Source organism: Rhinolophus ferrumequinum, chromosome 16, assembly GCF_004115265.2.
Source record: "Rhinolophus ferrumequinum isolate MPI-CBG mRhiFer1 chromosome 16, mRhiFer1_v1.p, whole genome shotgun sequence".
Taxonomy (NCBI): Eukaryota; Metazoa; Chordata; class Mammalia; order Chiroptera; family Rhinolophidae; genus Rhinolophus; species Rhinolophus ferrumequinum.
The window spans coordinates 65,449,378-65,476,427 of NC_046299.1; the positions used below are offsets into that span (position 1 = coordinate 65,449,378).

The 27,050-nt window shown below is 35.5% G+C and overlaps 1 pseudogene; it reads right to left on the reverse strand.

Annotated features, from left to right (window-relative positions):
• Positions 1-18,632: 18,632 nt before the first annotated feature.
• The window catches only part of LOC117035884 (heat shock protein HSP 90-beta-like), a 63,120-nt pseudogene continuing 54,702 nt past the window's right edge, over positions 18,633-27,050 (reverse strand).

The window sequence follows — 27,050 nt, forward strand, 5'->3', positions numbered from 1 at the left end:
GAAATGAACATATAAAAATAATTTAAGGGAAAATAACAGTTATAGAAGATAGGCAATGAAGATCCAATTTATGATGATAGGAGTTTCCAGAGAAGAAAATCAAAGTAGTAGAATATAAAATAATATTGAAAATGGTATTAGATTATTTAGGGTTCTTCAGAGATAGATAGAGATAAAGATGATATTTGATAGGTGATAGATAGAAAGATGATAGAATATATAATAAAAGACACAAAGACACATGCACACAAACATCAAGCAATATGATACACTGAATAAATAATATCACACCCCAAATCCTATGCAAACGTAAATGGACATCAGATTAAAAGTAAAATATTTTTAGATTGGCTAACAAAGCTAACTCCAATAATATGTTGCATGGAAAATCACACCTAAAACAAAAAGATTCTGAAGTGTTAACAATAAAAATACTTTTTAAATGAGTAAAGATTTACCAGGCAAATGCAAAGAAAAAATGTAGGATTCACGATCCTGATGTCCAATAAAGTGAAATTCACAAGAAAAGTATTAAAAGAAACAACAAAGTATACTTTATGTAATGACCTGTAATTCACTTTGAATATATAATGATTATTAATATTCTTAAACCCAACAACAAAGTAGCAGTGTTCCTAAAACAGAAATTTCAGGAGATGCAAGAAAAAAATAGACTAATACTAAAAATAAAATTACTTTGTCACTCCAAGACTGATTAGAATGGACAAAACATTTATAGGACATAGATGACCTAGTCAAATGAACTAGCATTTATTGATCTATGACAGACTCTGAACCCTGATAATAGACAATATCCCAAATTTGCAAAAACACATGAAGAATTCTTGAAAATTAACTATAACTTGGGCTGCAAGAGCACACTTTCATAGATTACAAAAAGCAGAAAAAATACTAACAGATTTATCTGAACACAGCACAATACATTTAAAAAATATTTAAAAAAACAATAATGGCCCTTTGATGTAAGAGAAATAAAAAAAATAACCTTTAACCAAGGGTTTTAATGTTGCATTTGTATCATAGAAAAAGACTAGAAATAAAGACTAGTGACTAAATTGTGGTACACCCACTGGCACAATGGAATGAGGAATACGTATATATGCATGTGTATAACACTGTGAAATGATCTGTAGTAATTATTGCTAAGTGGGTAAAATGGCAAGATAAAAATGCATAAAGTATGTTACTGTTTATTATAGAAAGGGGAAGACATAGTTGCTTATATATTTTTTAAATGGAAATAATAAGTCCCAGAATTTGTTTCAGGGTTACCCAACGCTTCAGTTGCAACAGCTAGAAAAAAGATCAGATAAACTATAATAAATACTATTTGTAAAGGTGTCAGAGAACTATGAAAGCAAAAAAAGATTATACCAGCTATAATAATATTTCAGGTAGGAGAAAATTCCTGAGATAAGATGACAATCTCCCTCTGATGAGAGAAATAAAAGAAGATCTAAATAAATGAAGAGATACTTCATGTTCATGGATTGGAAGACTCGATATTATTAAAATATATTAATTCCCAATTTGTCGTATGGATTAAGCACAATCCCAATCAGAACACTAGGAAGCTGCTTTGTAGATATTGACAGACTGATTCTAAAGCCTATAAGGAAAAGAAAATGCCTAGGAAAACCAACATAATACTGAAGAAGAAAAAGAAAGTTGGAGAACTTATGCTACCTGACTTCAAAACTTACTTAAAGCTACAGTAATCAAGACAACATATGATTAGTGAAAGAATAGATGCATAGATCAATGGAACAGGATAGAAAGCCCAGGAATATACTCAAGCAAATATAATCAAGTGACATGTGACAAAGAAGCAAAGGTGATTCCATGGAGAAAAGACAGCTTTTTCAATAAGTGGCTTGGACAGTTGGACATCCACACACACACACACACACACACACACACACATATACACAAATACATACATACAAATATATATATATATATATACACACAAATATATATATACAAATACATACATACAAATATATATATATACACATATGTATATATACATACATATGTGTATATATGTGTGTGTATATATATATACACAAAACGTATACCTTTCACATAAATTAACTCTAAATGTAAAATGAAAAACTATAAAACAGACTTAACACGGGACAAAAATCTAGGTGATCTTAGTTTGGTGATTAGTTTTTAGCTATAATACCAAAACCATGATTCATGAAAGAAAAACATTGATTATTTGAACTTTATTAAAATTAGAAACTCCTGCTCTTTGAAAGAAACTTAATAAATGAGAAAGCAAGCCACAGACTGGGAGAAAATATTTATAAAACACATATCTGATAAAGGACTAGTATTCAAAATATAGAAAGAACTGTTGAAACTCAAGAATAAGAAAACAATTCAAATAAAAATGGGCAAAAGTACTGCACAGACACCTCACCAAAGATACATAGACTTGTACACTAGAAACCTACATTATTTTATTAACCAATGTCACACCCCAATAAATTTAATTAAAAAACATAAAAAATCACAATACAAAAAATCCATTAAATCAAAATCCAGTTCTTTGTAAAGATAAACAAAATTGATAAATCTAATTAAAAGACTTTTGATGGAATCTTTAAGGTTCCACATTAAGAAAAAAAGGGAGGAGCCAAATAAAATCAGAAGTAAAAGATGAGAAGTGACAACTGACATCACAGGAATACAAAGGAGTATAAGAAAATATTACGAATAATTATATGCCAAAAAATTGGAAAATCTGGAAGAAATGAATAAATTCCTAGAAACATACAGTCTTCTAAGACTGAATCAAGAAGAAACAAAAAATCTGAGCAAACTGATTACTGCTAATGAAATCGAATCAGTAATCAAAAAACTCCAAACAAACAAAAGTCCTGGACCAGATGGCTTTACAGGTGAATTTTACGAAACACTCAAAGAAGAAATAATATCTATCCTTCTAAAGCTATTCCAAAAGATTCAAGAGGATGGACGTCCCCCAACCTCATTATGTGAGGCCACCATTGCCATGATTCCAAAGCCACACAAAGACACTACAAAAAAAGAAAAATTATAGGTTGATATCCCTGATAAACATAGGTGCAAAAATCTTCAACAAAATATTAGCAATATGAATTCATTAATACATTAAAAAGATGCTATACCACGATCAAGTGGATGCAAGGTTGGTTCAATATCTGCAAATCAATTAATGTTATATACCACATAAACAAAATGAAGGATAAACACCATATGATCATATCTATAGATGCAGAAAAAGCATTTGACAAAATCCAGCCTGCATTTATGATAAAAACTCTCAGCAAAGTGGGAACAGAAGGAAATACCTCAACATAATAAAGGCCATATATGACAAACCCACAATTAACATATTTAAAGGCGAATAACTAAAAGTGTTTTCTTGAATATCAGGACAAAGATGTCCTTAAGAACAAGACAAGGATGCCTACTTTCACCTCTTTTATTCAACATAGTAATGGAAGTCCTAGCCATAGCAATCAGATAAGAAAAAGAAATAAAAGGCATCTATATAGTTACAAGAAGTGGAGTACAGCATTAGGAATAGAGACAGTGGAAATGTAACGGCTGTGTGCGATGTCAGAGGGGTAGTGGATGGGGGGAGGGGGTTGACACTGTGTGAGGGATATAAATGATAAATGTCTAACTATTACATTGTTTTGTGCACCTGAAACAAAAAAAAAAAAAGAAAGATCTAAAAAAATGAAAAATAAAAAATAAAGATGCGGAAGCTGTAGCTTAAAAAAAAAGAAAAGCATCCAAATTGCACAGGAAGAAGTATAACTGTTGTTATTTGTGAATGACATGATACTATATATAAAGAACCTGAACTATTCCACCAAAGAACTATTAGAATTGAAAAATGAATTCAGTATAGTAGCAGGATACAAAATTAATATCAGAAGTCAGTTGCATTTATATACACCTATAATGGACTGTCATAAAGCAAAATTAAGAAAATAATCCCATTTACAATTGCATCAAAAAGAATGAAATGCCTAGGAATATATTTAACCAAGTAGGTAACAGACCTGTACTTGGGAAATTATAAGATATTGTAGAAAGTAATTGAAGATGATAAAAATAAATGGAAGTGTATACTGTGCTCATGAATAGGAAGAATTAACAATGTTAAAATGTCCATACTATCCAAAGCAATCTATAGATTCAATGTAATCCTTATCAAAATACCAATGGTATTTTTCACAGAACTAGAACAAATAATCCTGAAATTTATATGGAACCACAAAAAAACCCAGATAGCCAGAGCAAATTGAGAAAATACAAAATTGGAGGTATCACACTACCTGATATCAAACTATACTACAAGGCCATAGTAATCAAAACAGCATGGTATTGGCATGAAAACAGACACATAGATCAATGGAACAGAATAGAGAGCCCAGAAATAAATCCATGCCTGTATGGTCATTTAATCTATGACAAAGTAGGTAAGAACATGCAATGGAGTAAAGACAGTGTATTCAATAAATTGTGTTGAGAAAACTGAACAGATACATGCAAAAAAAAAATGAAAGCAGATCACTCTCTTATATGTGCAAAAAATAAATGCAAATGGATGAACAACTTAAATGTAAGACCCAGAATTAGAAAACTCTTAGATGAAAACATAGGCAGTAAACTCTCTGACATTGCTCTTAGTGACATTTTTTTTTTCTGCTCTATCTTCTCAGGCAAGGGAAACAAAAGGAAAAAATAAACAAATGAGACTATATCAAACTAAAAAGTTTTTGCACAGCAAAGGAAACCATCAACAAATGAAAAGACATCCTACTAAATGAGAGAAGATATTTGCCAATGATATATCCAATAAGGGGTAAATATCCAAAATTTATAAAGAAGTCACACATCTCAACATCAAAAGGACAATTAAAAAATGGGCAGAGGACCTGAATAAACATTTGACATTTCTCCAAAGAGGGCATACAGATGGTCAATAGACATATGAAAAGATGCTCAACATTACTAATCATCAGAGAAATGCAACTTAAACCACAATGAGATATCACCTCACACCTGTCAGGATGAATGCTATTAATAAATCAACAAACAACAAGTGTTGGCAAGGATGTGGGGAAAAGGGGACCCTCATACACTGTTGGTGCAGCCACTATGGAAAACAGTTTGGAGGTACCTCAGGAAATTAAAAATTGAACTGCCTAATGACCCAGCAACTGCAGTTCTGGGTACTTATGCAAGGAAATCCAAAACACTAATTTGAAAAGATATGTGCACCCCTATGTTCATTGTAGCGTTATTTAGAATAGTCAAGATGTGGAAGCAACCTAAGTGCCCATCAACAGATGATTGGATAAAGATGTGATACATACATACAGTGGAATATTACTTAGCCATAAAAAATGAAATCTTACCATTTGTAACAACATGAATAGACCTGGAAGGCATTACGCTAAGCAAAATAAGTCAAGCAGAGAAAGACAAATACCAGATGTTTTCACTTATATGTGGAATTTAACGAATTAAATAAACAAACAAAACAGAAACAGAGTCATAGATACAGAGAACAAACTGATTGTTCCTGGATGGGAGTGAGGTTGGCCGGATGGGTGAAAAAAGGGAAGACATTAAGAAGTAAAAATTGATAGTTATGAAATAGTCAATGGGATATAAAGTACAGCACAGAGAATATAGTCAATATTGTAATAACTATGAGTAGTGCCAGGTGGGTACAAGAATAAAGGCAGGATCGCTTCATAAATTATATAAATGTCTAAACACTATGCTATATACCTGAAACTAATATAAAATAATATCGAATGTCAACTGTAATAGAAAATTAAAAAGAAAAGAAAGGTTAGAAATTGTAATACTATTTTTTAACTTGGTTAATATTATATTTGGGGTTAATTTGATCAGGAGGAATGTTGGAGACAATAATTTTTCAAACTTGGCTGGTTTTGAAATCATATGGTTATGAGTATTAGCAGCTTAATATAAAATGTGGTGCTGTCCACAGAGTTAAAAGAAATTATTTTTGTCATAATAAGCTATATTAATTTAATTAGTTATGCGTATGGTTATATTTTCCATTTGAAAGTGAAAGCCGAAGATCTAGTTCTTTAAAAAAAGAAAAAAGAATTGCTTGATATTTTAATTCCATAAAAGTCATTTTGCCTCCTCAAGTTTTATTATTTCATATGTACTAGAGTTTTCACATGCTCATTAACCCCTGTGTTCATTCAGTAAGTGTTCACAGGGGCTCCGTGGTGTGTTAGGGGCTGCCTCACCAAGTCCGCTGCAATGGCCTTGCACTTGGCTGTCCGGTTTCCAGGCTCCCTCCCTCCAGTCCAGTCCATCCTCCACCCTGACACCAAGGCCATCTTCTGACACAACAACCTGGGGCCTGTACCCCTGTATTTCATGCTTTCACAGGGCTTATTAATTCAAAACTGAGGGTCCGTGAGCCGTTTCCAGCCAACAGATTTGTGTTTTTTTGAGTTCATACTGTGATGTAAGACTTATTCATTATTTTTGTTTGTATTTAAATTTGCCTCCAAATTTAAAAATAAGGAAATTTCATATAAAATTCTAGAAATCTGTTTTTTCTTCAAAAATTAAAAAGCCACTAATAATGTCAGTCAACATTCCTTCTGGAGCTAAGCAGAGGCTTCAACATTCCTTCTGGAGCTAAGCAGAGGTTGGTCACAGCTGATGCCTCAGGCCCTGGATGCACTGACATTACCCACCTAGAATCTGAGTCTGTCCCTGAATGCAGGCTCAGAGCCAAACTATTATTTTTACAGGGCTGTAGTATGTTGAATGGTGGCCCCCGAAAGATATGTTCTACCAGAACAGCAGAATGTGACTTTATTTGGAATAAGGGCCTTTGTGGGTATAATAAAGTTAAGTACCTTGAGGTGAGATCATTCCGGATTAGAACAGACCTTAAATATGACTCCTAAAAGGGTGTCTCCTAAAAGACAGAAAAGGGAAAGATACAGAGACACACAGAGAGAAGAAGGCCGTGTGAGGACAGAGACAGAGATTGGAATTATGCAGCCCCAAGCCAAGGAACACAAAGGGGGCCAGCAGCCACCAGAAGTCACAAAAGAGGCATGGAAGGGATTCTTCCTCAGAGCTTCCAGAGGGAATCAACCCTGCCGACATTTTGATTTTGGATTTCTGACTCTAGAACTGTGGATTTAAGCTGGGGGAAAAAAAAAAAAAAGTTTGAGATATTATTATTTTATAATAATATCTCATTATACCAACAGATATAATGAGATATTATTATAAATCTGTTATTGGTTCAAAGAAAGATAAATTGAAGAGTAGAATGGAACAAAGTGCCCAAAATCAAACTCACATATATTTATGATAAAAATAACAGTACAGTTCATTGGAGGAAAAAATGGCCTTTTCAGTAAAATGTGCATAGTCAATAGGATATCTATAGGCAAAAAAGTGATGGAACTAGACTACTTCCTTTCACCAGACAAGTATAATTTAGATCCAAAATACGGATTTTGGATCTAAATGTGTAGTGTCAAACAATAAAACTATTTGAGGAGAACAATAATACATACGTGAGATCCTGGGGTCAAGTTTTGTTTTGTTTTGTTTTGTTTTCTAAAAAAGACACAAACACCAACTGACCATAAAAGAAAAAAGTGATAAGACAGTCTATATTAAAATTTAAGAAATTTTGTTCATCAAAGGTAACTTTCAGAGTAGAAGGAGACATTTTTAACACATATATCTAACAAGGACTTGTATCCAAAAAAATAATATGTTTAAACCCTATAAATCAATAACAAACAACATATGTTTTTATTGTAATTATCAAATGCTGGCACTTGAAAATTCACTTCACTATTTTAATTGGTCCTCAGTTGTACAGAATTGTTTACTCATAATCCCTGGTTCATAACATACTTTCATCATTGATTAATGCATGACTTACTTTATTTAGTTAATTCTTTAATTATTTAATAATATAGTACACTCTTGAATTAACCACTCTTTAAGAACAAGAACTTCGAATTTAAACTACATTTAACCATATTTTGTTCCCTCTCCCTGTTGCCCTGCTTCCTTCAACTCAGTTCACCGTCATCTTGAATATCATGTTCTTACCTAGATTCCTGTTTATTTGATTTTTGTTATATCAATACATATTCCCCAAAACGTGTGCATATTTTTGTTTTAATTACTTTTAAATTGTAAAAAGAATGCTATGTTTTAAATGATTCTGGAATTCACTTTTGTCATTTAATATTATGTTTTAAAGACTTATCGAAACTTTTGTTGTTACTGTTATTTAATGTTGACTGCTATGTAATAGTGCATTATGTGAAGATGCCACATTTTGCTTGTCCTCTTTTTTACTTATGGACATTGGATTGCTTCTATCTGCAAAGCATTCTTGTATGTGTTTCCTAGGGTATACTTATAAGAATTCCTCTCAAATATATGCCTAGAAGTTTTGCTGGGTCATAGCATATGTGGACAGTCAACTGTACATTTGCTTTGCTCTCCACAGTTGTCTGTTCTTCCTAGAGTTTTTCCAAATTATTTAAGTTACTATATTTTATCAGTTCTAACAGATACTTTATTCACATTTTAAATGATCTAAAAAAATAGGAATATTCTTACAATCAATGGTGTATCATGGTTTAATTGTTGTTATTTTTTTTCTAAATGATACATAAAATAGTGACTTGCCTTAAAATCAACAGTATTTTAGATTTGATAAATATGATAGCTTTCAAAAACAACTCTTTTCACAATACACTTCATCACCCCCATACAAAATGTTAAATTCTGTAATTAAAATAGCAAGTACAACTGGCATAAACAAGTGTGGGGGGAAAAGACACCTGACTCTTGGCAAGCATACAAAATTGGTAGCAGGAACGAGACAAGCAGTGAAGAGGAACCTGTGGGGTGGTACTTACCCACTGTGGGCAGCAGCCAGGATGAACCCTGGAGAGAAGGCAGAGAGTGTCCATCTGTAAGTTAGTTAAATGAGCATGGGTGGAGAGAGCTTCCATGAAAACCCTTCACGGTGGCTTTCCCCAGTGCACAGCTGTTCACCATCCCTTTTCCCAAGTCAGCCTGAGAAACGACCAGACCAGGTGGCCTGGCAGGCAGCTGAGCACCAAGCAGCTCTCCTTGCAAAGGGACTGCTGGTCCTTCCGGGCCTGTTTCAGTGAGTGTGGGCCATTAACACATCTTCTCCCTAGCAAAACACTTTATTCAATTCCTTAGAAAACTAAGAAGAGTAGTAAGATAACATCAAAGAAAGGAATGTTACTGGATCCTCAGCAAAACCTTATCTTTTTCTTTGAAAATAAGATGTTCAAAGGGTGTTTTTTTTTAGCTTTTATTTTTCTTTACAGTAACTTCCATTTCCCAAAGAGCTGGGGCAATGGAATAAGCAAGAGGGACTGAAGGGGTTTCCTGGTGGCTTCCAGTTCCACATAGCATGTTTATCTGAAAATAAGACCTAACCAGAAAATAAGCCGTAGCATGATTTTTCAGGATGACATCCCCTAAACATAAGTCCTAATACATCTTTTGGAGCAAACCTTAATATAAGACCCGGTCTTATTTTCGGGGAAACACAGTATCTGTGGCTCTGGGGTGGGCGTTTGAAACTTCCAATCTGAAGACGTAAGTTTGTTTTCTGATTTCCAAGTGAGGGAGGCAGTGTTATGCTTAAGAATGAGAGTGATCCTGTTCACATTCTGATTCTACCACTCACACGGGTTTCCTTGCTGGTGCCAACCCCCTAGTATTGTTGCAAGGCTTAATCATGATCAGTCTGACAAGGCGTTTTGCATGGTACCCATGAAGCAAGCACCTAACACATGTCACCTTCGTTATCTTTACTCATTGTCCATAGACAGAGGGTAGGTGGGAGCCCCAGCCTTTCATCCTCCAAAGAAGAAATTTGCTTTTCACCGTGTTAGGAGCAAAACAAGAAAGTCTCATATACTGCCAACACTTTCCTTGCAGTTTTCAATTTCCCTTTCCTAGGAATAGAGATGGAAAAAATAGGGAAAATGTCATTTGGCAGATAACCTTCCCTCCTCCAGTTTTGTTTTATTATTATTTTCCTTTGGGCATCACATCAAAAAAAGTGGGGAAAATTATTTTATAAAACTTCTTAGCTCAAAAAATGAAAACCACATTTCTCTGTCTGTGGCCTCTGACTTCTAACAGATGGCTTTGGCAGAGCTTCCTGTCCCCACACCAGGAGCAGTGTGCTCTCATTCTTTCACTGATCATTGTGACACACCAATGACACACCAGCAGTGTCGAGAGCCTAGGAAGAGCAGGGAGGCCCAGGACTAATGTGTGAGATAGATTTATTCAAGATGTAATAAAATAGCACAGTCACAGTGATTCTGTTCAAATATGTGTTCTGCAAATTACTTTAAATCAGGTAATTCGAGAAAAGGCATTCAAATGATAAGAATCAATTATGATGTAATCACTTTGTAGTTTGAAAAACACTTACACATACATTGTATTATTTAACCCTGACAGTGACACTATAAGGGGCCATTATTATAATACCTCACTTAACAAATGAAGGGATTGAGGCTTAGAAAAGTTGAATTCTTTGTCCAAAAATATGGAGCAATCAAGGTGCAGAGCTAGGAGTTGAAACAAGCATTTCAGAGTCTCTGGTCTTCCACTTCCAAGAGCTTGGGACTTATATTAGAAAGGATATCAGTTATGTCACTCAAACTCCCCACTACTTCTTTCTTAAGATTTCAAAATAAAAATAGTTACGTTATATGAAACTATAAAGAAAGGAAGGTAAGGGGAGGGAGGGAGGGAGGATAGAAAGAGGGAGGGAGAAAGAAGAGGAAAAAGGAGAGTAACGCCATGGTATCTGGTGTCTCCATTAAAGAAATGTCTGTATTCCCCCAAACCACAAGAAAGGATCCAGCCTTTTATCATAAGTTACCTGAAAGAAATAGCACAGGCTTTGCATCACACAACACAAAGAAAACTTTCTCTATAATCCTCTTTACTTATTTCTTCTTGTCCCTGAAGATTTAAATTCAGACAACTGCTGAACAAGTCTCCTCCTTCTTTCTGTAGAATCCCATGACTATGAGTTTATCCTCCCCTTTCTATTGCACAGCAGGCAGGCTCACTCATCCTGGCCGCCTCAGAAGCCTGGGCTCCCCACCAGTGATTCTCCTGCCTTGAACTGGAATGAACAATATCCTCCATCATCCTATATATAAAGCCCATTGCTCCCTTCAAAAGAAAGACTAAATAAGAGCTGCTTCATGAAATAGGAAGTATAGTTGGTCTTAGAAAAAGAAAATTGGAATTGCCAGTAGAAGTTGGGAAATGAAATAAGGCACCAGAAGTGTCTGGGGCTGCCAGGAGGACTTTAAGTCCCAAATTAAGATAAGTGAGCCAAGACATGGGCAAGGCGAGGCTGAGATGAGGAACACAGAAGGCCATGCATGACCAGGAAGAAATGAAAGCACCTGTCATCTAGGAAGATATGTGGGAGGGGATAAGAGAGGGCAGTGCCCTCCATCACCTACTTCTGTACCTTGTATTACTCTAATCAGTGAATGGAGGCTGGTCATATTTGGTAAACACATTTGAATTCTGAAGAACATGGTACTGGGTATATGGGCCTGCTCAGCCTCCAGGAATGGCCCTTTTCTTTGGGGATCATGGGGGACCACAGGCGTTTTGGAGAATGTGGGAGGAATACTGCATTTGGGAAGCTCAGTAACACCAATGGTCTGATGCCAAGTCAGGGCCGCCCCACTGTACCATGGCCGTCTCTCACATTAACTGGGTGATTGGAACATCTCAATTGTTGATGAAATGAAAAACTGTAGGAGGTAAGCCACAAACTTGTGGGTTCCTAACATTTTGATAGTTTGGCTGTTGTACAGGCTTTATGAAACACAGACCTACACACACATGCATGCAAATCGCTCTAAAAAGAGTGTTTTGAAGATCAGAAGACATTTCGGCCTGGCACCTCCTGCCGCTTAGTGTTCCGGTTGGGGGAGAGGGAGGAGGGGAAGTGATTAGACTTTCCCCGGTTCGTTGAAGGTAGTCTCTCAGTACCACGGAACTTGTGTGCTGGGCTGAATCTCTGTTCCCTGAGTGACGGCGAGCACACGATTTTGTAGAAACAGCACAAGGAAACTCCCTGGTGTTTTCTGCAGCTTCCACGGGAATTTGATACATTTACTACGTCTCTCTCAGTTTGATGAATTAGAAATGATGAGGTTCTGTATTACTGCGTAACCCCTCCATTTGCCAGATTTGGAACATAGCGTGTGATAAGACTCAATAAATGCTATGAATGACTGACAGAGTGAACGTAAATGAATGAGTGAATGAACGAATGCAGGGGAGCCTGGGTTCCATTATGGTTCCTGCACAGTTCCCCAAGGATGAGCACAATCAAATCGCAGCCTTTGCAAGGTGAGCTTAACCCAGGAGCTTTGGGTAGAGGCTAGAGATGAGCCTCCAAGTCCCTCAGTAATGGTGTTTCCTCCTCTGATTGATGCCACAGTCGCACTCCCTAAGCGAGGGGCAGGAGCTCCAGGGAGGATACACCTGGGGAAACTTGATGGGGTTTTCCACCCAGGACCCCAGCTTGCTGGGCGGGGCTACACTGAAGAGCACGTTCTCCTGCCAGTGGATGTGTTCCATCCCCACACCGGGCCCTGCTGTGCATCTGGGGGCATGACAACAAACACTCCAGAACAGCTGCAGGTCCTCCGTCTTTGTCATCTCTAGTGAAATTTTCTAAGTCCTCCGTCTTTGTCATCTCTAGTGAAATTTTCTAAGTCTATCTACAAGCAAACTGCTGAATCTGACACTTGGATTTGTTAATAAATAACAATTATAAATAAATATATGCCTTTTAAATAATGGCTAATGAATATTATGTCAGAAAAACATCTATCCACATCAAATAAAAGGTCCAGCTGAATTTTAAATTTCCATTAAAATTTATTACTTAAACCATAAGTTAGTAGCATTTTTAAAATTTCCAAATATACATGTTTTAAATTTAGATATTTATTATTAACTTCAGCTTAATTGTTACAGCAACCCAACATGAACTCTATAATACATACAATGCTGTAAATTTTATTGAGGCTTGCTTTATGACCTAGTTAGTGCCTTATCAAATTTTGTAATGTTCCTGTGTGCTTGAGAATAATCTATATTCTCTAAGGTTGGATATAAATTTAATTGAGTTGTTTACATCTTCAATATCCTTGCTAATTTTTGTATTTTGAGGTTCTAAATATATTGATGATTTTCAAATCTCCCTGCAGTTCTACCAAATTGGCATCACATAGTATGAGAGTATTTCATTATGTATATATGTTTAAAATGTTTACATCATCTTTTTGTTTTAATTTATTCTTTTTTTTTTTTAACTTTTATTTATTTAAGTGTGTTTTTCCAGGATCCATCAGCTCCAAGTCACGCAGTTGTTTCAATCTAGTTGTGGAGGGTGCCGTTCATAGTGGCCCATGCGGGGATGGAACCAGCAACTTTGTTGTTAAGAGCACTGTGCTCTAACCCACTGAGTTAACTGGCCGACCCTGCTTATATCATCTTGACTCAAATATTTTATTATTGTGTAGAGATTCTCTTGATGCTTAATAATTATTTATTTCTTAAAATCCATTTTTTCTGCACCAGATTTCTTTTGGTTAGAATTTTCCTGACATATCTTTTATATGTTTTGTATGGAGTCCAGAAAATGGATATGTAATCCAGAAAGTAAAATATTTCTTAGGCAATTCTGAAGATAGAATTTTAATACAGAGAATTGGCTACAAATATGGTGGAGGAAATAGAGTAACAAAAGGAGAAAAGTGAATAGTTAAGCTAGATATTAGAAGCTCCATGAGGCCATTTCCAATTAAAGCTGGAGAAGCAAATAAAAATGGACTTTCCCAGAGCCCACAGTGGCTGTGTTGCTGGCACCACTGCTGTGGGAACCAGCATGAGCAGGAAGCAGGAGTCTGTGCTCCCTGGCTCCTGCTGTGGCTGCCACTGCTGGTGCATTATTTCTGTGATTTTCTTTTTATTGTTTTATTGTATCCCTATGCGTTCCTTAAAATTATATTTTGCATTTCAGCTTTTTTAACTTTGTAAAAATGATATGATGCTGTATATAACCTCCTGGATTTATTTTCACATTTAATTGTCTATGGCTAAGGTTTGTTCATATTAAAGCAAGTCTCTCTAGCTTCTTTATAATTCATTGTGTAAACATACCAGTGTTTATTCATGTACTCCTATTGATAAGCATTAGGATTGTTTTCAGAATTTCTGTGACTAGTACTGCTATGACCTTCTTGTGTGAAGGTTTTGTTTAAAGATATACAAACAAGTGAAATTGTGGAACATACGGTGCATGAATAATTAACTGTATTGGTTAATGAGGGGCTGTTTACCAAAGTACTTTCAACAATTTATGTCATAATGATTCCAGAGGTGGATGGAATGGATAGATAGATAGATAGACAGATAGACAGACAGACAGATGACAGGATACGGTAGATAATATTTGCAAGTGCTCTGATAGTATTGACAAAGTAAAAACAAAAGTTCTAAAACACAGACTGTAGAATCACAGTTGCCTAGAGTCACACTCGCACTTGCCACATAAGAAATTTTGGCCTTTCATTCTCCAAAGGGAAAGTAGAAAGTCTCAAGCTGGAACACTTGCTTTTATGTGGTAATGCATTCAAGTCAACTACTTAATGACTTTTTAAAAAGTCCGGTTATTGAGGTAAAATTTACATAGAGTAAAATATCACTCCTTTTAGGTGTACTGTTCTCAGTTTTGACAAATATTAACAGTTGTGTAATCACTACCACAATCAAAGCATTGAACAGTATATCAGTCCAAAAAGTTCCCTTATGCCTCTTTGTAAGTCATCACCACACATCTATCCATAGTCCTTAGGAACTATTAATCTAATTTCTTTTTAAATTCTTTTCATATTTTTTATTTTTTTATTAAATTTATTGGAGTGACCTTGGTTAGTAAAATTATATAGGTTTCAAGTGTGCATTTCTATAATACATCACCTATACATTGCATTGTGTGTTCACCACCCAGAATCAATTCTACTTTCATTGCCATATATTTAACCCCTTTTAACCTCTTCTACAACCCACCTCCCTGCTTATCCTCTGGTAACCACTAAACTCCACTAAACTGTGCTCTATGTCCATGAGTTTTTGATTGTTTGCTTTGTTCATTTGTTGCTTTTACTTTTATATCCCACATATCAGTGAAGTCGTATGGTGCTTGACTTTTTCTGTGTGACTTATTTCATTTAGCATGATAATCTCAAAATACAGTCATGTCGCAAATGGCAGTATTTCATCTTTTCTTATAGGCCAGTAATATTCCTTTTATACATGTATATGTACCACATCTTTATCCAATCATCTATTGAAGGACACTTCAGTTGTTTCCATGTCTTGGCCACTGTGAATAATGCTGCAATGAACATAGGGCTACATATATCTTTACGGATAAATGTTTTCAGTTTTTTGGGTAGATACCCAGGAGAGGAATTGCTGGGTCATGTGGTAATTGTATTCTTAATTTTTTGAGGACCTTCCATACTCTTTTCCATATGGCTGTACCAGTTTACATTCCCACCAGCAGTGTATGAGGGTTACTTTTTCTATACAACCTCTCCAACACTTGTTATTACTTGTCTTGTTGATAATAGCCATTCTAACAGGTGTAAGATGGTATCTCATTGTGGTTTTGATTTGCATTTCCCTACTAGCTAGTGAAGTTAAGCATCTTTTCATATATCTGTTGGCCATTTGTATGTCTTCTTGGGAGAAGTGTCCGTTCAGGTCCTCCGCCCATTTTTTAATTGAATTGTTTGGGTTTTTTTGTTGTTGCTGTTTTTGTTGAGTTGTATGAGTCCTTATATATTTTGGATATTAGCCTCTTATCAGAAGTGTTGTGTGAAAATATCTTCTCTCATTCGGCTGGTTGCCTCTTTGTGTTGTTGATGGTTTCTTTTGCTGTGTAGGAGCTTTTCAATTTGGTATAGTCCCATTCATTTATTTTTGCTTTTACTTCCCTTGCCTTTGAGGTCAAATTTATAAAATCCTCTCTAAAGGACCATGAATCATCCCAAGGTCCATACGTTTAGTACCTATGCTTTCTTCTATGCAATTTATTGTTTCAGGCCTTATATTAGGTCTTTGATCTATTTTGAGTTAATTTTGGTACATGGTGACAGATAGCAGTCTAGTTTCATTATTTTGCACATGGCTTTCCAATTTCCCCAGCACCATTTATTGAGGAGACCTTCTTTTCCACATTAAATGTTTTTGGCTCCTTTGTAGAAAAATATCTGCCCTTATTTAGGTGGGTTTATTTCTGGGTGCTCAATTTCATTTCATTGGCCTGTGTGTCTATTTTTTTCTGCCAATACTATACTGTTTTGATTATTGTCGCTTTATCATATAACTTGAAGTGAGGAAGTGCGATACCTCTGGCTTTGTTCTTTTTTTTCCTCAGGATTGGTTTGGCTATTTGGGATCTTTTGTGATTCCATACAAATCTGATGATTTTTTTTTGTTCTATTCCTTTTAAAAAATGGCATTGGGATTTTAATGGAGATTTAATTAAATCTGTATATTGCTTCCAGTAATATGGCCATTTTAACTATGTTGATTCTTTCAATCCATGAACATGAAATATCTTTCCATTTCTTTGTGTGTCTCCTTCATTTTTTTTTAATATCTTGTAGTTTTCAGTGTATAGGTACTTCATATTGTTCGTTAAGTTTATTCCTAAGTACTTTTTGTTGTTGCAATTGCAAAAGGAATTTTTTTTAAATTTATTTTTCTTAAATTTCAGTGATAGTATATAGGAATGCAATGGATTTTTGTACATTGATTTTGTATCCTACAACTTTACTGTACTTGTTTTTAGTTTCCAATAGTTTTTTTGGTAAAATGTTTTAGGTTTTCTATATAAAGAATCATGAATCTGTAAAAAGTGATAATTTTACTTAATTCACAGTTTGGATTCCTTTTATTTCTTTCGCTTGTCTGATTGCTCTGGCTAAGACTTCTAATACTATGTTGAATAACAGCGGTGAGAGGAGGCATCCTTGTTTACTTTCTGATCTTAGAGGAAAAGCTTTCAGTTTTTCAACATTGAGTACGACATTAACTGAGGTTTTGTCATATATAGTCTTTATTATGTTGAGGTACTTTCCTTCTATAACCATTTCATTAAGTGTTTTAAACATAAATGGATGTTGTATCTTGTCAAATGCCTTTTCTGCATCTATTGATATGATCATGTGGTTTTTATCCTTCATTTTGTTTATGTATTGTATCACATTGATTGATTTTAATGTGTTAAACCATTCTTGTGCCTCTGGAATGAATCCCACTTGATATGATGTAGAATATTTTTAATGTATTTGATTTGCTAGTATTTTGTTTAGAATTTTTGTGTCTGTATTCATATGAGATATCGGCCTATAGTTTTCTTTTTTGTGTGTTATTCTTACCAGGCTTTGGTATCAGGGTAATCTTGGCCTCACGAAATGAGTTAAGAAGTATTGCCTTTTCTTCAGTTCTTTGGAAGAGTGTGAGGAAGACAGGTTATTGATTTATCTTTGAATGTTTGGTAGAAATCACTTGTGAACCGTCTGGTCCTGGACTATTGCTTTTGGGGAGAGTTTAGATGATTGTTTCAATTTCCTTGCTATTGATCAGTCTATTTAGATTTTCCGTTTCTTCTAGATTCAGTCAAGGATGGCTATATATTTCTAAGAACTTGTCCATTTCTTCTGTGTTATTAAATTTGGTGGCGTATTGTCTTTCACAGTATTCTTGCGTTATCCTTTGTATTCCTGTGATATCTATCTTAACTTCTCTTTCATTTCTGATTTAGTTTATTTGTGTCTTTTCTCTTTTTTCTTAGTGAGTCTAGCCAGGGGCTTGTCAATTTTATTAATCTAGTCAAAGAACCATCTCTTTGTTACATTAATTTTTTCTACTGTGTTTTTGTTCTCTATTTCATTTAATTCTGTTCTATTTTTTATTATTTACTTCCTTCAGCAGACTTTGGGTTGCTTTTGTTCTTCCCTTTTTAGTTTTTTATGATGTAATATTAGGTTGTTTATTCGGGATTTTTCTTATTTCTTGAGATAGGCCTCTAATGATACAGATTTTCCTCTTATTATTGCTCTCACAGCATCCCAATTATTTTGATATGTTGTATTTTCATTCTCATTTGTTTCTATGTATCTTTATTTTGTATACTTTAATTTCAGAACAAAATAAACAAACGAACAAAAACCCCACAACATACAACATCCAAACCCAATGTCAAATGAGGAAGGAGAAGTCTCAAGGCCCTTGTATCTTGCCTTAGGCAGAAAGACAAGAGAAGATAAAACCACTAGACATCAGCAGAGGAAACCAGGTGTGCCAGGGCCACTCAGGGCTGCTGGGGGAGTCATGGAGACACTATACACAGGGCACAAGGTCTGCAGGTAGAACTCCTACTCTTTCACATGAGAGGCATCCCATCACCCTCAAGAGGGGGGGGGGGTGAAATCTTGTCAGGAACAGCAGCATTGGGTTCTTCTGCTGTCACTTCATCTTCATCAATGCCTAGGCCTAGCTCAATCATGCAGTAGATATGGTTGGAGTGAGTCTGGGGATCTTCAAGTGAGAAGCCAGAAGAGAGCAGCACAGTTTCAAACAGCAGCACCACAAGGTCTTTAACAGCCTTGTCATTCTTGTCGGCTTCCACCTTCTGCCACAGGGTCTCCACAATGGGGTGGTTGGGATTGATCTCCAGATGCTTCTTAGTCATCATGTAGCCCATCGTAGAGTTGTCCAGAAGTGCCAGGGCTTTCCTGATCTGCTCCATGTTGGCTGTCCAGCCGTAGGTGCTCATCACAGTGCAGCAGGGTGAAGACACAAGTCTATTGGAGATAGTCACCTTTTCAACCTTCTTATCCAAGATTTCTTTCATGAGTTTGCAGAGTTTCTCAAACTTGGTCTGGCTCTCTTCCATTTTCTTCTCCTCTTCATCCTCAGGGAGCTCCAGGCCCTACTTGGTAACTGAGACCAGGCTCTTTCCATCAAACTCCTTGAGCTGCTGCATGCAGTACTCATTGATAGGCTCTGTCATATACACTACCTTGAAACTCCACTTCCTCACTCGCTCCACAAAAACACAGTTGGCAACCTACTCCTTGTTCTCACCAGTGATATAATAGATGGACTTCTGGGTCTCTTTCATGCAAGAGACATATTCTGAAAGAGAAGTCATTTCGTCTCCAGACTGAGAGGTGTGATAGCACAGCAGCTCAGAAAGGCGTCCCTGATTAATAGAGTCATCGTGGATTCCAAGCTTTAGGTTTTCAGAGAACGTCTCGTAGAATTTCTTATAGTTCTCCTTGTCTGCCGCCAGCTCAGAGAAGAGCTCAAGGCATTTCTTAATAATGTTTTTTCAAATGACCTTCAAAATTTTGGTCTGCTAGAGCATTTCTTGGGAGATGTTCAAGGGCAGGTCCTCAGTGTCGACCACACCATGGATGAAGTTGAGATACTCTGGTATCAACTCATCACAGCTGTCCATGAGGAACACACGACAGACATAGGGTCTGATGTTCTTCTTCTTTTTCTAAAGAGGTCGAAAGGAACCCGATGGGGGATGAATAACAAGTCCCTGAATTCCAGCTGACCTTCTATAGAGAAATGCTTGACTGCCAAGTGGTCTTCCCAGTCATTGGAAAAGCTCTTGTAGAACTCTCCATATTCCTCCTGGGTGATGTCATCAGGGTTTCTGGTCCAAATGGCCTTGGTCTTGTTCAGTTCCTCCCAATAAACGTATTTCTCCCCAATCTTCTTTGTTTTCTTTTTCTTATCCTTAGCACTATCATCCTCCTCATCTGAGCCCACATCTTCAATTTTGGCCTTTTCCTCATAATGTTTTTCTTTTTCTTTTTTTCTTTTTTTATTTAGAGGGATATCATTTATATCCCTCACACTGTGTGAACCCCCCTGCCCCCATCCATTATCCCTCTGACATCGCACTGATCCATTACATTTCCACTGTCTCTATTCCTAATGCTGTACTCCGCTTCTTGTAAGTATATATATACTTACAAGAAGCGGAGTATATATATATATATAATTCTAGTTGGCATTCATTATTATTCAGCTTCAGCTTCAGGTGCACAGTGCAGTGATCAGGCATCTACATCATCCCTGAGGTGGTCGCCCAAATGGGAAAAGTGTCCATTGGATACCTTGCAAAACCTTTACAACATTATTGATTACATTCCCCAAATTAATTTTCAAAACCCCGTGGCCATCTTGAGGTTACCAACTGTTTTCTAATCCCCACCCCCCTCCCATCTAGCAACCCTCAGTTTTTCCTCTATGTCTCCAAAACTGTTTCTGATTAGTACATTCACTTATTCTTTTCTTTAGATTCCACATATAAGTGAGATCATATGGTATTTGTCTTTCTCTGTCTGACTTATTTCACTTAACATAATGTCCACATAATTTTTATCTTCTTCTTCCTTCTCACCTTTCTCTTCCTCTGTTTCATCATCACTGATTTATTTCTCTTGTTCCTTCTCCAAATAAAGGGTGATGGGAAAACCTATGAACTATGAATGCTTCTTCACCACTTCTTTGACCTGCCTCTCCTCTAAGTACTCTGTCTGGTCTTCCGTAAGATGGAGCATCACTTTGGTACCCTGGCCAATGGGCTCACCACAGTCAGCTCGTACAGTGAAGGAACCCCCAGCAGAAGACTGCCAGGCATACTGCTCATCATCATCATGCTTTGTGATCACACCACTCTCTCTGCCACCAGGTGGGCAGAATAAAAGCCAACACCAAATTGTCTAATCATGGAGATGACTGCACCAGCCTGAAGAGCTTCCATAAATTCTTTAGTACCAGACTTGGCAATGGTTCCCAGATTATTTATGAGATCTGCTTTGGTCATGCCAATGCCAGTGTCCACCAGAGTCAGAATATGTTCCTAGGGGTTGGGGATGATGTCAATTTTCAGCTCTTTACCACTGTCCAACTTAGAAGGGTCAGTCAGGCTCTCATAGCATATCTTGTCCAAGGCATCAGAAGCATTACTGATCAATTCCCAAAGGAAAATTTCTTTGTTGGAATAGAAGGTATTGATGATGAGAGACATGAGTTGGGCAATTTCTGCCTGGAAGGCGAAAGTCTCCACTCCTCTCCATGGTGCACTTCCTCAGGTATCTTAAAGGTGAAGAGATGCAAGAGTAGAGAGCAAGATGGGCAGAGACTGTGACGGGCTCACACAACCCAAGAAGCATGTGAGGGGGTAACTCAAGAGAGAATTTCTATGTATCTTTTGATGTATCCTTTTATTTCTTCTTTGACCCAGTTGTTCTTCAGTAGCATGTTGTTTACTCTCTCTCTCTCTCTCTCTCCATATGTGTGTATGTGTATATATATAATATTTACATTTATATTTATTTACATATTTCAACTGAATATGTGTGTGTGTGTGTGTGTGTGTGTGTGTGTGTGTGTGTGTGTGTATAATATCAGTTGATCTCCAATTGTAAAATTGTGGTCAGAGAATATGCTTGGAATGATTTCAAACTTCTTAAATTTGTTGAGGCTAGTTTTGTGTCCCACCGTATGGTCCTACCCTTGAGAATGTTTCATGTGCACTAGAAAAGAATGTATATATAGTCTGGTGTTCTAGGACGGAATGGCCGGTAAATATAATTGTGTAATTATGTCCATTTGGTCTAATGTGTTATTTCAGGCTGATATTTTCATATTGATTTTCTGTTTGGATGATTTATTCATAGCTGTCCATGGAGTATTTAGGTCCTACTGTTACTGTGTTTTTGTCAGTTTCTCCTTTTAGTTCAGTTAATGGTTGCTTTATATATTTTCAGGCTTCTTGACAGGGAACATTTACATTGATAAATGTTATTGTTCCCTTTATCATTATGAAATGTCCATCTTTGTCTCTTGTTACCTTCTTTATCTTAAAGTCTGTTTCGTCAGATATTACCCACTTTTCTCTGAATACTATTTGCTTGAAGTATCGTTTTCCCCACTTTCATTCTGAGTCTATTATTTGTCCTTGCAGCTGATATGTGTCTCTTGAAGGCAGAATATGGTTGGGTTTTGTTTTTTGACTCAATCTGTTACTCTGTGTCTTTTTATTGCTGAGTTCAGTCCAATTACATTTAGGGTAATTATTAATGTATGAGGATTTCCTATAGCTATTTTATCTTTTGTTTCCTGGTAGCTCAGTGTCTCCATTGTTTCTTTGCTTCTGTGTTTCTGTCTGTTATTTTAGTTTGGTGGTATTCTATGATTTTTTTCTCTGTTTCATCTATTTTTTGTTATGTGTCTCAGTTCTAGATTTTTTGTTTGAGTGTTTACACTAAATTTATGTAAAAGTAAGTTTCATATATACAGTAGTCCTTTTTCTTCAGCATGCATCTTATCTCCATTTCCCTTTGCAAATTCAGAACTTTACCCTCTCTTTCTTTGTGTTTTTGTTGTCACAAATTGTCTCTATTTATGCTATGAGTTCATTTCTGAGTTGCAGTAGCAAATTTTCTTCTTTTCTTTCTTTTTCTCTTTCTTTTTCTTTTGATTTTTTACCTCCTTTACTGTTTATTTTATATTTAAGTGTGTAGTACCCTATTCTGTGTAGAGGTTGTCATTTCCTGCTTCTGTCTGTCTGTTAGTAATCTTACTCATAGTTTTATGCCTTTTTGTCTTTTTGTTTCACGTAGAAGAGCCTCCATCAGTAGTTAGTTCCTTTAATGCAGGCCTTGTGGAGAAAATTTCCTCATCTTCTGTATATCTGGAAAGGTCTTTATCACTACTTTATATTTATTTATTTTTATTTTTAATTAGTTTTATTTTTAATTAGTACAAAACAACATAATGATTAGACAGTTACACCCTTCAGAAAGTGACAAGCCCAACAAGTCTACTACCCATCTGACGCTGTACATAGCCAGTACAATACCATTGAGTATATTCCTTATGTTGTACTGTTCATCCCATGACATGTGTATATATATATATATATATATATATATATATATATATATATAATGTCAACTATCTATATATATTTATAGTTGGCATTTAATATTATTTTATATTAGTTTCAGGTGTATAGTACAGTGGGTAGGCCTTTATATAATTTAAGCAGTGATCTCCCTGATAAGCCTAATACCCTTCTGACACCATACATAATTTTTACAACATTATTGACTATATTCCCCATACTGTATTTCAATTTCCTGTAACTATTTAGTGACTACTAATTTGTACTTCCTAATCCATTCACCTTTCTCAACCATCCCCCAACCCCCCTCCCATCCAGCAACCAGCATTTTGTTCATCTGTGTCTATGAGTCTATTTCTATTTTGTTTATTCATTTATTATGTTCTTTAGATTCTACATATGAGTAAGATCAGAATGTATTTGTCTTTCTCAGTCTGACTTATTTCACTTAGCATAACATCCACTAGGTCCATTCATGTTGTTGTGAATGGTAAAATTTCATTTTTTTTTATGGCAGAGTAATATTCTATTGTATAAATGTACAACAATTTCTTTATCCAATTATTTATTGATAGGCCTTTTGGTTGTTTTCATATCTTGGCTCTTGTGAATAGTACTGCAGTAAACATTGGGGTGCATATATATTTTAAATTAGTGTTTTGGATTTCTTTGGATAAATACCCACGAGTGGAATGGCTGGGTCATAAGATAATTCTATGTTCAATTTTTTGAAGAACCTCCACACTGTTTTCCATTGCGGCTGCACCAATTTGCAATCGCACCAACAGTGCAGAAGGATTCCCTTTTCCCACATCCTTGCCAGCACTTGTTTGTTGATTTATTGATGATGGGTACTCTGAAAAGAGTGAGGTGGTATCTCATTATGATTTTTATTTGCATTTCTCGGATGATTAGTAATGTTGAGCATCTTTTCATATATCTATTGGCAGTCTGTATGTCCTCTTTGTAGAAATGTTTATTCAGGTCTTCGGCCCATTTTTAAAATTGGATTGTTTGTTTTTTTGGTGTTGAGTTGCATGAGGTTTTTTTTTTTAAAAATAAATTTGGATATTAACCCCTTATCAGATGTATCATTGGCAAATATCTTCTCCCATTCAGTAGGATGTCTTTTTGTTTTGATGGGTTCTTTTGCTGTGGAAAACATCTTAGTCTGATCTAGTCTCATTTTTTTTCTTTTTTTCTTTTGTTGCCCTTGCCCAAGGAGCTATATCAGCAAAAATATTATTAAGGGTAATAATATGTGAGAGTTTACTTCATATATTTTTTGCTGGAGTTTTATGGTTTGAGGCCAAAAAAATAAGTCTTTAATCCATTTTGAGTTTATTCTTGTATATGGCATAAGAAGGTGACCCAGTTTCATTTTTTGCATGTGTCTGTCCAGTTTTCCCAGTACCATTTATTGAATAGAATGTCTTTATCCCAGTGTAAATTCTTTGTTCCTTTGTCCTAGATTAAATGACCATATAAGCATAGATTTATTTCTGGGCTCTTTATTTTGATTTACTTATCTATGTGTCTGTTTTGATTACCATGCTCTTTTCATTTATTGTAGTCCTGTAGTATAATTTGTATCAGGTAGGATACCGCCAGCTTTGTTCTTTTTTCTCAGAATTTCCATGATTTTTTTTTTCATATAAATTTTAGGATTATTTGTTCTTATTCTGTGAAAAATGCCATTGGTATTTTGATAGGGAATGTGTTGAATCTATAGATTGGTTTAGGTTGTATGGACATTTTAACTATATTAATTCTTCCAATCCATGAGCATGGTATATGTTTCCATTTATTAATACCTTCTTTAATTTCAGTCTTCAGTGTTGTATAATTTTCTAAGTATAGGTCTTTTGCCTCCATGGGTAAATTTATTTTTAAGTATTTTTTGATACAATTGTAAATGGGATTGTTTCTTTAATTTCTCTGATAGTTTGTTATTGGTGTAAAAAATGCAACTGATTTCTGATTATTAATTTTGTATCCTGCTACTTTACTAAATGTATCAGTTCTAATAGGATTTTGGTAGAATCTTTGGGATTCTCTATATACAATATGTCATCTACAAATGATGACAATTTTACTTCTTCCTTTCCCATTTAGAAACATTTTATTTATTTTTCTTGTCTAATTGCTGTGGCTTGAACTTTCAGTGCTATGTTGAATAAAAGTGGAGAAAGTGGGCGTCCTTGTTTCTGATCTTAAGGAGAATGCTTTTAGCTTTCCCTCATTGAGTGTGATATTAGCTATGGGTTTGTCATATATGGCGTTTATTATGTTGGGATATGTTCCCTCTAGTCCTACTTTGCTGAGAGTTTTTATCATAAATTGATGCTGGATTTTGTCAAATGCTTTTTCTACATTTATTGATATGATCATATGATTTTTGTTTTTCATTTTGTTTATGTGGTGTATCACATTAATTGATTTGTAGATATTGAACCAATCTTGCATCCAAGGAATAAATCCCGCTTGATAGTGGTGTATGATATTTTAAAGTATTGACGAATTCAGCTTGCCAAAATTTTGTTGAGGATGATTTTTGCTTCTATGTTCATCCGAGATATCTGCCTATATAGCTTTTTTTTTCTTTTTTAATGTCTTTGTCTGATTTTGGAATCAGGTTATGGTGGCCTTGTAAAATGAGCTTGGGAACGTCCCTCCTCTTGGATTTTTTGGAATATTTTGAGGAGAATAGGTGCAAATTGTTTTTTGAACATTTGATAAAATTCACCTGTGAAACCATTTGGCTCAGGACTTTTGTTTGTTGGGAGCTTGTTGATTACTGATTTGATTGCATTAGTAGTAATTAGTGTGTTTGGATTTTGTTCCTTCTTGATTCAACCTTGGAAAATTGTATGTTTCTAGGAATGTATCAATTTCTTTAAGATTGTCCTATGTGTTGATGTAAGGTTGCTCTTCATATTTTCTTAATTTTTTTTTTTTTTAATTTCTGTGGTGTCTGTTGTCATTTCTCCTCTTTCATTTTTGATTTTATTTATTTGGGTCCTCTTTCTTTTTTTTTTTGATGAGTGTGCTTAAAGTTTTGTTACTTTCATTTATCTTTGCAAAAAGACAGCTCTTGCTTTCATTGATCTTCTGTATTGTTTTTTTAGTCTCTATTTCATTTACTTCTGCTCTGATCTTTACTATTTCCTTCCTTGTACTGACTCTGGGCTTATTTTGTTTTTCTTTTTCCAGTTCCGTTAGGTGTAAAGTTAGAATGTTTATTTGAAATTTTTCTTGTTCTTTTAGGTAGGCCTACATTGCTATGAGTTTTCCTGTTAGGACTGCTTTTGCTGTGTCCCATAGATTTGGGATTGTGTTATCATTTAGTTTGTCTCAAAGTATTTTTTGATGTCTTCCTTGATCTCATTGTGGACCCAACTAATTTGTGGCTTCTGAGAAATTCAATACCTGACATTAGCAAAGAGTTGGCATGTTATTTAGTCTGGTGTGTGGCAGGGACCCCTCCCTGTTCTGAGGGTACCTCCGCCTTTGAGGTGCCCCTCCCAACATTCAACCACTGTCTGTGGGGTGGGGGTCAGCTCATTTTTCATCTCCACACCTCCTACTAGTCTCTATGTGGCCTCTTCTTTATATGCTTAGTTATAGGGGTTCTGTTCAGTTACTCCTCAGATCATTCTTGAGGTTGATTGTTGTATAATTTATATTTAATTTCAGTGTGTCCTGGGATGCAGTAGGCATAGTATTTACTGAATCTGCCATCTACTACTTCATATTTAAAGGATAACTTGCCTGGATATATTATTATTGGCTGGTAATTTTCAACAGTTTGAATATTTAATTCCAATCTAATTTCAATCCCTATGGTTTTGATTTTTCC